Source organism: Hyalella azteca, unplaced genomic scaffold, assembly GCF_000764305.2.
Source record: "Hyalella azteca isolate HAZT.00-mixed unplaced genomic scaffold, Hazt_2.0.2 contig13850, whole genome shotgun sequence".
In the NCBI taxonomy this organism is placed as follows: domain Eukaryota; kingdom Metazoa; phylum Arthropoda; class Malacostraca; order Amphipoda; family Hyalellidae; genus Hyalella; species Hyalella azteca.
The window spans coordinates 42182-55423 of NW_025943756.1; positions in this window are offsets into that span (position 1 = coordinate 42182).

Consider the following 13242-nt stretch of genomic DNA (forward strand, 5'->3'; position numbering starts at 1 on the left):
GGAAATAACGATGATTTGAGCTGCTTCTAATATCATGTCATGTTGTACTCTACCTCTAACAGGTCATACTTAAAAATTACGCTAACGTGTAGAATTTTAAAATTTTTTATGTTAATTTATATATGTAAAATAGAAGAAAATATGTTATCTAATTTATCAGTAATCAAGAAAAAAAGTATTTACAAACCTGATATCTAATGGTCCAAAAATCTGAAGTGTACCGATGAAGTTCGACACTATTTTCCTAAACTTTTGCCTTGACCTAAAACGATGTGCTTTATTTTCGTTCACTTTTTACGCCAGCGGAAACTCTCAGTTACAAATTTATACCTGAAGCTCTGAATTTCTTTTGAAGGAGGAAAACTTTAGATTGCGCCATTGTTTCCATCCCTCAACGGAAGCGAACTTCTGAATATCAAATGATACTGCAATCATATTCTGCAGAGCCTTTGATGCTACCTCTACCATGCTACCATATGACCTTTGATGCTACCATATGACGCATCTCTAATTTCCAAATGTATTAGTAATGAGAATCCGTAGTTTGATTTTTTTTAATTTAGCCTGGAAGTGGTTTTGTTTGATCGTTTCTGAAGAGCATTTGAAGTAGAGAGAAATACTTCGTGTGTTCGTGTTCAGGACCAACTTTGAAATTTATAAAATTCAAACTTCTGTTTGTTTTCTGATGACACTTGAACGAATAATTGGGGAAAATTTTACAGTTGCGTGCCAATAGGAAAAAGTACCAGTTTTACAAGGACCAGTTAGTTGCATACCAGTTTAACAAGGAAGAATTATCACTTAAGTTCATTTTATTGATACTGATCTTATTCTTATACAAGGATGAAAAAAAATCGTCAACAATCATTACTGATAAAAATTGAGAAATATCTTAAAATTTAGTCTAAGTACCATTAATACATGAATGATTTGAAACAATTATGGTAAACATGAATGATTTAACAATTATTTCGTGCGCATCTGAAATAATTGTTATCGAATTAGCATCCGTTTAATGATTTTGCCAAATTTCCGAGAGATTAGAGTAGACAATTGATAATTTTTCTAGCGAAAAAAAATTGCCGCTTCATGGCAGATAGATAAAAATTTTAAAGCTATCTTAGGAGAGCTCCTAGTTGCTTCTTCCGGCTGGTCTTTTATCAATGTAAGAGGCAACAGTTTGTATTTCTGATAATTAATTCATAACTCTAAATCAGGGTACTAAGGGTTCATCCACCAATCTAATCCGCAATCCACCAATGCGGTACCAATCGAATCCGCAACAGAACTTCAGTCCTTGCAGTCAGGTCAAACCACTGATGTTACTTGCATTAAATTACCTTAATTATTGTTGCTTGCTCACTAAGAATCAAGCCTAAAAAGCAAATAAAAAACTTTTAAAAACCACGTTTTCTTAACGGACAAAAAATAAAAACATTTACTCTTACATCACATTTAAGTCATGTAAAATGTTATGTAATGTTATGTAAGAGTAAATGCTTTTTTTGTCCGTTAAGAAAACGTGGTTTTTAAAAGTTTTTTTATATGTTTTATTTCACTATTTTTAGTTTTGTAAAAAACAGAAAAACGTGGTTTTTAAAAATATTTTTAATATTTATTTATTTTCTAGTTTTTAGTTAGCAATTTTAGCATTTCAAATCAATTCCCAGGGTTGGCAAGTGTGGATGTTCGAGAAAAAACTCAATTCCAAACCGTGAATTTTTAGTGTTTTTTTTTTATTTTTTTTTATGAAAAAAAAATTTTTGAATTATTATTTCTGATGATCAAATCTTGAATTGTTAGGCAGCATAAGCATGCATGCAAAATTTCAAGTTTCTAGGATGTTCAGAAAAGCTCTAAATTGAGGTCTGAATTTTTGATGACAGACAGAGAGACAGACACGAAACGAAGCTAAGATAAACGTGGTAATATATTTATTATTAAAAATAACAGTAATTAGATCATATTTTCCGCCACATTGATGATAAATGCTAGCAATGGAATTCTTTTTTGCATAAACCGATATTTATTATTAGGAAAGGAGACTAACCTATAAAACTGAGTTTTGTTGGCTAGTTTTCGACTATTATTGCGTTTTGACTATTCACAAACCTTTTCTTGAGAAACAAAAAAAAACAACATTTAGAACTGATTTTTTGACAAGATCATTCCTATTTTTTATAATACCGAGGTAAAAAANATTCACAAACCTTTTCTTGAGAAACAAAAAACAACATTTAGAACTGATTTTTTGACAAGATCATTCCTATTTTTTATAATACTGAGGCAAAAAATAATATAAATTTTCATAATTTTTATTTAGAACAATTTAGATTCACAAACCTTTTCGTCAATTTTAATGAAATTCAAATATACGGTCATTTTCGGACGCTTTTCGATTGCTTTTTATGAGTTTGCAGTATCTGTTCAGCAAATATCCTGTCGTGAACTCCAAGGTCCACAGCTCGAGGTCACTGCAAATTGGCTACCAAATGGATATCACAGGCAGATTATTGTACTAGAATGGCCGCTGGCCAAGATTGCAACGAGCTTAAATGTTCTGCAAATTCAGTAAAAGCTTTCTTGTTTGCTGGTCGTTACGAATCTCGTAATGACAAGCCCGGCTTCTGAATGTTTAGGGTTTCATGTTCGCAGTTCGGATATTTATAAAAATGAGTAATAATGTAGATTTCATGTTATATTCGTTCACAAAAGTAGCCTAATTCCTAACAGAGATGAAGTTATAATTGTAACTGATAACATTAAAAAGGCTTCATGAAAAAGATGAGTTGAGCTGTCTAAAAGTGGCAATCAAATGAAAAGAAATATTTGAAAGTCATATGATTTTGCTATGGAATTATAATTTGATAGAAAAAATTGAATTATTATTTGTTGAGAATCAATTTAACACATGTAACATGGAAAAGGCCAGATAAAAATTTTAATACAAAAATAAAAGCAATTGAACCGACCCATTGAAAATGAACTGCGACTCTTGTTGGAAATGTTTGGGTCTAAGTAAATAATGAAATTTCAATCCCAGATAAAATGACCAAAAAAACTACTATAATTTTTGGAAGGGAGGCATTCTAGTGATGAACTTTTGGTTCTTGGCACGATTATCGCTGGAATGGCAACACAGTATTAATGTACAGTGCAGTTTAAGTTGAAAAGAAAAACATTTTCTTTAAATGAACGATTTCTGTACATGTTGTAAAAGAGTTCAAAGCGTGTGGTTCATTTGCTTTAAAATCCGGAAAGCCTTTATCGTCGTAGTGTGGACTAGGCTTAATCATGTTAATCGGATTGAACATCTCAGACTAAATTCGAACAGAAACGCCGCGCCGATGTCGCTCATTATAGCGATAGCCATGCTAATTTTCATTATAACGATGGCCATGCTAATTTTCATTATAGCGATAGCTATGCTAATTTTCATTATAGCGATAGCCATGCTAATTTTCATTATAGCGATGGCTGTGCCAATTTCCGGATTTGCTGATAGGTATCCGTTCAATCTATGAGTATCCTGCACCAAAGCTGCTGGTATTTTGGGCTGTCGTGAGCGAGGAGTAATCCGCTGAGCATCTCATTATCCTGACTAATGAGCACAATCCCGTCGGCCTTTTTTTTGAGCTGTTACCCAGAGAAGGACTTCTTAATAAGATTAAACTTGGTATAGTGGATCCTATTTCTCTCAACCTATTGATTGCAGGTATACTTCGGGTTTAGATGCTCATATGAATGCGCGTTGGAGAACATTTAACTGTATTTTTGAATTGAGTGACATAGCGTTGATTTAACCGTCGCGTTAATTTCAACGGGGAAATTAACGCAACGGTGAAGTCCTAAATGAAGACGTGCAGTCACGTTCTTCATTCAGTCTTTTGTCACTGATTGATATTGAGAATTTTTCAATATTGTTATTCATGATAACCCATGCTGCTAACTCTTATTTTCCGCGAAAAATTAGATGAATAATTTTCAAATAATTAAAAATAATAATCAATCGATTCCGCTCAATAAAAAATTTGGACAACAAATTGCGAAAAAATAAACGTACAGAGTCACATGTTAACGATGAGAAGTCGATGTCATGTTCTTATTTTAACTTGATATTATTTAAATTGGATACGAACCTGAGCTCAAGAAAACACGACATTCGGCAGGTGCAGATGTTCATTGCAGATTCATATTAATTTCACTGGTTTACGTAGTAAAATTAAGCTTTGCAGCGCAGAACCAAGCGTCTTCAGTCCGCATCGTGGAATTCCAGACTAAAAATGGCTTCGTTAGCTGATTGAACAAGGGAAAGCTCGTTTGTCATGTCGTGCATGTAAATGCAAATTCTGCGACACGAGAAAGTTTGTGGCCTGCGTACAGCGTTTCAATAAACTTTGCGCCTTGCAAGCTCCTGACCGCACATAATGATAAGAGAAAAGTTTAAACATTTTGAAACTTGATTTTTTTTGTTACCCTCTAATTAAATATCTAGTCGCTCCGATGCTGCCTGGGAGATCGTGTGTGGTGAGAAGCAGGCTGGGCTAATTTAACCCATTGTTGCCCTTAAATGGATAACCTTGACCTAGTTTGGTAACCGGTTGGGTTAACTTAACCCGTTTTTGCCTTTAAATGGGTAATCTTGACCCAGTTTGGTAACAGGTTGGGTTAAATTTGAAAGTAAGGCCCCTAGGCCCTTACTTTCAAAAAAAAAGTTATGAGATCGTAAGTTCATCAGCCAATCATTGACGGCCTTTCAAGCAAAATCCACCAATCATAGACAAGAAAATAGAGCGTAAGTACTTACGTTCACTTAGCGAGTTTTGAAAGTATGGCTCCTGGTATTTATCGATATCATAAATCAAAAACGCAGGCAACCACGATATATGGAGCCGAGTGGGACTCAAAAATTTAGCTGCAAAGAGTGTGGATAGATTAACGTAAGTAATTAGTTTATGTTCGATTTTTTGATGTTCTGAGAACATTATCTTCGTATTGTGCTTAAATAAACCATGTGATAACTTAACTTCCAACATTATGTAAATTATATAATATTCACTTACTTGCTGTGAATAAATTTCTTTGATGCAAAAAAAAAATATATGAAAGAGAGATGGTATTTCAGCAGCAGCTACTTTCTCTTATGACATTCCTATGGTTTCTTCGAGTACGAATGAGCCGACTGAACTTGGTCACAGTTGTTACGGTATCACTCAATTGGGAATAGCATATGTTTTTTAATTTATGTGTGGGATCAGATACGAATCATTAGGAAACACATTATTGAATTAACTTGTCCTTTCGCCAAATGTACTAAGTACTATAGCGCTTGTTTATAATTATACGCCAAAAGATTTTTACTCTCAATTGCGTTTGTTAATTGTAGAATGATATTATATAGGACTGTTGAATGATGCAATATTTTATGATCGATGCAAAAAGGATGAATGTCACGAAAAAGAATTTGAGCATCTTCATTATGTCTAAATTTTCTTTCATTATGGCTTGAAACATTTGGCTGGTTTCTTTTTGTGCGTTTATTCATGAGTTTGGCATGGGCTAGTTTTGCAGTCGCAATACGCAACTGTAGAAGCTTAATAAGGAGGAATATTTTTATATTTTTTAAGCTTTCAAGAGCAGGAGACGTGAGTCAACTGCCATAAAAAATTGATGAAATTTGATAAAAAATTAAGGGAGGCAAATTATTAGAAGGACAAGACGAATAAAATGATAAAACTCTATTAATTGTAGGAATAGCGAAGCTCCCATCTTAGGCGAAGGCAGAAAAGGATTTTTCGACAAAGGGGGAAAAGTTGTTGGATGACCAATTTCTATTATCCGTTTAAACAATTTCTCGTATCCTCACCCATTTTACTCATGTTCATATTAGTTCGAGTTGACTCAAAGCCGGCTTTTCAGTTCTTTCAATTTTGACTTACATGCTGTGTTTAGTCAGGCTTAATGTTTGACGATCAAACGCGTAAAAACGCGGACCCGTTTGACGGTTAATACGCGGCTTATGAGGCTTGATTTTGTCTTTAATAATAAACGTCATAGGTGAATTTAAGCGGTGTCTCTGAAACTGTCGCTTCCACGTAGATAGTGGTAGCTAAATTTCAGGATGCTTTCTATAACTACACTACTGAGCTCTTGATAAATGCTTAATCATACCGAGATGCAATATTCTATTGAACTAAATGCATTCATGCGGAAGATTTAATTATTAAGATTTAAGATTATTAAATAGAAAAAATTTCGTTAGTCAATGTAAAGCATTGCCCATTAAAAAATTAATTATCTGAATGTTTAAAGCTCTGAATTTAGTGAGAATTAAGTACCACATCACAAAGGCGTTCAAAGGAAAGGCTTTTCATTTATTACGGCATAAAATTCTTCGCGGAGATTGTATTTAGATTCTTGATCTCAGGAACAATGCCGGGCTGTTGTCTGAGTATACAAATGAAATAAAAGTACATTCCAGAGACGGCGGATGGTCCTTTTGTTCTTGAATGCCCGGCAAAAAGCCGTTTGGGAATGTTAGGATTGAGTTACACGTGGATTTTTTTGAGTCTTAGTAAGGATTTATGCTCTAGAGGGAATAGGTTTAATTCATGTCTGTGCACATATAGAAGTTGTAATATAATAGGTATAAGGATGGTTGATTTTAGTAATTTTAGTTATCAAGCACCTTTGATGAGACCTCGTGCACCTGGTAGTGCGTTTTGATAATCATTGTTTATGGTGACCTGGTCGTGAAGGTGCGTCTATTGACGTCTTGTGATAATTTTTATGATGTGCAATGGTGAAGTATCGTGTTGAGTAGTCATTTTCGTGTCTCTATTTTGCTAATTATTTTTAAGTTCGTAATTTCAGCGTAGTATTAAAAAAAAATATTATGTTAATATCATGAGTGCCTCAATAGCTTGATACTTGAATTTGGAACTTGAACATCAATTTCTCGATTGGTCTCTGAACTTGAAACTTTATGAATAAATTGGAAAGTGGATGAAATGTTGAAACGCACGACAAGTTTGTTAGGTAAGTTTGTTCAACTTTTGTATTTTTAATCATCATTTTGTCTTTCGTTAATTATATTTAGTTTAAACTCCTTATTTATTGAAAATCATTTATTCAGGAAATATAGTTTTGGGTTCGGAATACGATCACGCCCGTTGGTGCAGATAAAAATTAATGATAGGATCATCAATTGGTAGGTAAAACACCAACACGTCTGTACAAAACCTTTACCATAACTTCTCCCGGATTGATTTAGTCCGTTATTATTTCTAGTAGTAAAATTGATACAACCGTTATTATTTCTACCTTTCAGAGTAAGTATCTGTCAAAACAATTATGAAGGGGAATAAATTTCTGAGATGACATTCTGTTATCTTAGTTATTTTCAGTTAAAGTTATTTTCTGTTATTTATCTTTGTTATAATTCATATTCATACATCATTGAATTCCGTATAGGCGACAAATTATCATTATTAATACTCTAATCTTTGCATGGAATGAATTTAATCTTTTTATTGAATTTTTAACTTATCAATGTGCATTTTAGAAGAAAATTCAACTAATCTAATATGGTCAATCATGGACAAAGTATGGCATTTTTGCTGAACTCACACACATAGGTTTGTTCATGCAGCCTGTACATGCGGCTTGTTTTTCGAAACTTTTTTACTGCTAACAAAATTCCATCCTTCTATTTGCTGTTGCTTCATGGAGAAGATAGAATTTCTGGAGAACGCTTCCGTGGATTTTCGTCAGTGGATTCAGCTCACGCGTTGCAGTGCCCGGGTTATTGGGTTTACGAGATGTCCAAGATGCATGCGCCAAACTAGCAAACACTTCGATGCTTTCTGTATCGGCCCTCGAAATTTCTTTTGCAGAAATAAAATTTCAACTGCAATCACTTAACTACAAAATAATGTAATCAATTATTTGCGATGATTGTTTCCGTTTGTCTTGAAACTAGAACAATTTAAAGGTCGCAAGAAGTACTCTGAAGCCAAAATCGCCGATAAAATTTCGAACATTTAATGCTTGCTAATCGAGAAACAGAATATTTATGATTTTTTTTCTGACAAACAATGACATCCAGCGATGATTTTTCTCTTCACTGAATTGAAAATAGCTTTTTGTTATGGAAGATCAGAATTAAACATTTATTTTCTTTGACTTTGCATGTTTTTCCGAGCCAGCAGCAGAGTCCAGTAATCTTTTCTGTGACGCATGATTGGCATATCCAATTTGGAGGCCGGAGTCGAGCATCGTCGCTCTGTCCGCATAAAAATTCAGTCGTGCTATTCGGAAATGCACGGAGTTATAAGGTGATGCCGGAATTTAATTTAATCCGCTCTAATTTGCAAACAAATATATATTGTGAATCCGTGATGTTGAAAGTAAATAGAAATTCTCTTCTACTACTCTAGGGTGGGCCGCAATTTGAGTTTGTTTGTAATTGATGGAAAAACTTTCAGAATCTTGATCAATTGCTACCATAAATCTTCGCGCTCATCGGTATGATTTTTGAAGAACTTGCATTTTACGTTTTAAAGCAGGAGCTTGAACCTTTTTCGTGAACTTTTTTAAAGAAGTCTCTAGATATAACTTTGTAATTATTAGGTTCAGTGAATTTTTTCAAATTTTGCAGCAAAGGCTGTTGGAGTAGCTTTCAAGTAAAGATTCATTTAAAATTCTTTGGCACGTCCCCTATCATTGACCTACACATGTCATGGATCAATCACCAATTTCCTGAATGCCCTCGTTGAAAACCTTATTTAAAACTCAACTCAACCATTTTTCAACACTTCATTCTTATTGAAAGCCTAAAATAATATTTATCCTTGCCATTACGGCCGTGCTGTACCTGGCATAAACCATGAATCCTTTTCATTGGGATACAAAAGTTGAGGTCAAAAGCGAGGCTACGAACTTATGTTGTAAAGTGCGAGTTTCGTCGTCCCGACCCTCGTCCGTCTCGTCTGGAAAGTTCGGTTACATTGTGGTCGGCAGCTGGATTGATTGTTATATGAAATGTAAATCAAATTCTCAACGTTGCTGAGTTAAGAAACACTTCAACTTTATGCTGGATTTATATGAAGCCTGATGTATTACGTTTGGAATTGTTAACTTTTATTAAGGAAATGTGGAGACAGTCAATTTGTGGAATTTATTACATTTACTCAACGAAGTATTTAGGCGAAGTATTTACTCAAGGAAGTATTTCGTATTTAGAATATTTGCGTTATATACGCATAGTATTTGCTAAGTCTACTGATATCTCATTGTTTTCATGGCCAATTAAACTTTATTAAATAAATAACGCGCACCTGTAGCCGCTACTACATTTATTTTTTCATGGAGACCGTTTCGGAATTTTCGGAGGCCGTTTACTATTCCGTAATAATATATATGTTTGTCAGATGGATTTAAGCCTCGAGGGAATGAAGACAAATAGTTAATAGAAGGCCTCTTAAATTTTTATGCATAGATAATTAACTTCAAGTTAAAATAATTTCAAATCGAATAATAATTTCCCAAATACCGCTGTGGTAAGATTGCCTGCAATTCAGAATTTATTAGCTGCAACAACACTTGAAATTTATAGAAAATTTAACTAATGAAATTAATAGCAAAGAACTTACACGTCAGTGTTTTTTTCATATATTGCAATAATTTTATTTAGGTCCAAGATGAACTAAATGAAACACGCCAACCGTGATGATCTTTTAAAGCGGACATCGAGCAAACGCCATCATGAATTAGTGATTCCTGTATGCTTCACTCCCACACGAGATCAGACTTGAGGTTACTTTTACTCAGTGAGAGGCATTTATTGCACGCGCCGATTTCGACGAAAATTTTTGTTTCGTATCTTGTAAAGAACTTTCAATAGGTGTTTATCATTCTATGCTTCTCGATATAAAATGCAGAGGTATGCGGCTATCGCAGTACTGTCAATCTAATAGCTATCGTAGAATCGATTTCTCGAGCTTTCTGTTCTAACGTCAATACGTTAGCACTTATTTTGGGTCAATTCGCGAATTGGCAAATCGAGCTTTCTGTTCTAATGTCAATACGTAAGCACGAATGTTGGGTCAATTCGCGAATTGGCAATGAAAATTTTTGCAAATGTTTACTAACATCCAGCAGGTTCTACAATCACATAGGGCCTGAAGATTATATGAACTACAAAGTCACCTGCAGTGGAAGAGGTATTGTAACCAGGTTGAGATTTTACTGGTCTTGCTTGAATAACTATAATTAGTATTGATTACTTTCGAAACAATTAAAAAGTTATGGATGCTAATTCTATTTGAGAAACGGCTAAACTGATACCCGTGAAATTATAAAAGATTTTGCTGTTTTAAAGTGAATAAATTTCCAGGTTTAGGAGAACTTTCGAGTTTAATTTAAAAAGCTATGAGTACTTATTCTATTTCAGAAACGGCTGAACTAATACTCGTGAAATTACAGCAAACTTTTTTGACGTTTTAAAGTAAATAAATTTCTAGTCTTGGGAGAACTTTCGAGTTGAATTAAAAAAAGTTATGAATACTAATTCCATTTTAGAATCGTGAAATTATAACAGACTTTTTGTCTCTCGAAAGTGACTATAAGTTATTTAAAAAATGTAGATAATATTAACAACTTCAATAATTCAACTTGAAATTTTTATCAAACCTGCAGTTTATTTATTTCACAACGTCAAAAATGCAGTTTAAATTTAACGGTTTCCTCCCATAATGTGTCAACCATCTTTTTTCAGGAAGAATTTTCTTGCAATAAATTCCTAACAATTTCCAATATGTATACAAGGTCGAACCTTTTTTAAGTATGAATAAGGAGAGGATAATTTTTGACAAATGTTATTGTTTTGACGTTCAATTTTGTTATTCGCTTCGTCTACTTTTTCTCCGTTAGTTAATTTTCCACAAGTATTTTTTATTTTTTTTATCACGCATAGCAGCAATCTTAACTTTTCTGAAATTCAAGCTTAGTACATCAATTAACGATTGTAATCCAAGTTAAACTTCAGTGTCCGCACCTATACGCACAGTGTATGCAAACAATATTATAGTGAAAGTATAATTCAAGTGGTCTTAGATACCACATTCCGGCAGCTTATGAATTCTTTGGGCTCTCCTGCGACGGTCTCTTTGAACAATCTGGATTTTTTGGCTTTTTTCAGAATATCTACAGAAAATACCCATTTGCCCACAAAATTCTGTTTTTAGTTCATCATGACTCATAAGAAAATAAGGCTGTTGCTTTACGAATTGATTTACTCAGTTATTTCTGGGATTTGAATATTATTGAGATCTATAATATAATTATGATGGAGTACATCATAAAGCCCATCACCGTATAACTTGTATGTTTCTCTGTGTACAATATTTATGCTGTCAACTGAAATGCACTTCTGCAGTGAATTTCAAGCATCGCCAGCAGTTAAAAACAAAATAAAATGTATTCAATTTTCAGCCTGAAATGTTATCTGAAATAAATTACCTATATTTTGACTTGATAGCGAGTTTCGCGCAATAAAAATTTAGAGAATCTTTTTATTCCATTCGTCTTGCTCGCGACAAGCCATTTTTCGTCGGGTAAATGCAGAGGCCCACAATAAATGGCATTCACTGAAGTCTTGTCTCATTATTCTTTCGGTGATACTCGAGGGAAATTATTGACATTACTTATACGACTTGCCTGCTGTCGCACCTGGAGAATGCCATGTCCGTGTACGCACCTCCCCTTGCTGCTCCAATCGATGATTTCTAATTCTTATAAAACTGACAGCAATTTTGGGTAGATATTCACAATACAAATAATAGGGATAATGGACAGTAGGATTTCTGACATTTTGACAAGGAAGAGATCCCTTAGGTACATTTTGAAATAAGAAATAAGAAATAATTTGGCTTCTGTCAAAATTATATCCACTTTCTTGCATTTTATGTGTATTTATAATTTGTTTATGAAATGCATGACATATTATTTTTTAAACAGAAAACGAATTTTATTCGTGTTTAAATATAAATATTTCTTTCTAGTGGATATATTGTACAGATGGAATAAAAATGAAATAAAATCAAGTCCTAAATAACATTTAAACCTTTTGAATTACTGAGAAAATTTCATATTTTTATTTTCATGCATCATCAAAAATGTTCTATGGCGACGATTCTTGACGAACATTGAAGCTCGTTCGTTAATGGCTAGGGGCTGAGCCCCTAGCCATTAACGAACGTGTGTGGAACGTGAATCAACGTCAATAATTATTCAAGTTTGCAAATCTTTCTTGAAAATTATAACGATACCGTCGTGTGGATATCTTACAAACTCTTGCTTCCTGCTTCTGTCGACAATGTGCAGATGGGAACCGTGCATTAATGATGATGATGATGGGAACCATGCATAATGCATGCTAATTTGCAGTTCCTCTGCAGCTGCCATACTATCAAAAGAAGTTAAGAGATCGTAAGTTCATCAGCCAATCATTGACGGCCTTTCAAGCAAAATCCACCAATCATGTACAAGAAAATAGAGCGTAAGTACTTACGTTCACTTAGCGAGTTTTGAAAGTATGGCCCCTGGCCTTTGACGTGGCAGCTCTGACGATCGAGTTAATGCGACTGATTGCAGTGAACGTTGGCCCGTTAAAAATTAATCAGTGTCGAAGTGACGACAAGATTAGAGTGACTTATTGTAACAAAGGTTGAATCGGTTAAATATTATTTATTGTTAAAGTTATAACCAATGTCCCGCTGTGAAAATGAAGTCCCATTAAGGACCAGTCATGTCCCGTCGTGTGAACCACCGTCCAAAATCAAGGATGTAGTCCCATCAGGAACCACTCATGTCCCCATCGTATGAACCACCGTCCCAAATCAAGAATGTAGTCCCATCTAGGACCGGTCATGTCCCGTCGTGTGAACCACCGTCCTAAATCAAGGATGTAGTCCCATCAGGGACCGGTCATGTCTCCGTCATGTGAACCACCGTCCCAAATCAAGGATGTAGTCCCATCAGGAACCACTCATGTCCCCATCGTATGAACCACCGTCCCAAATCAAGGATGTAGTCCCATCAGGGACCGGTCATGTCCCCACCGTGTGAACCACCGTCCCAAATCAAGGATGTAGTCCCATCAGGGACCGGTCATGTCCCATCGTGTGAACCACCGTCCCAAATCAAGGATGTAGTCCCATCAGGGACCGCTCATGTCCCCGT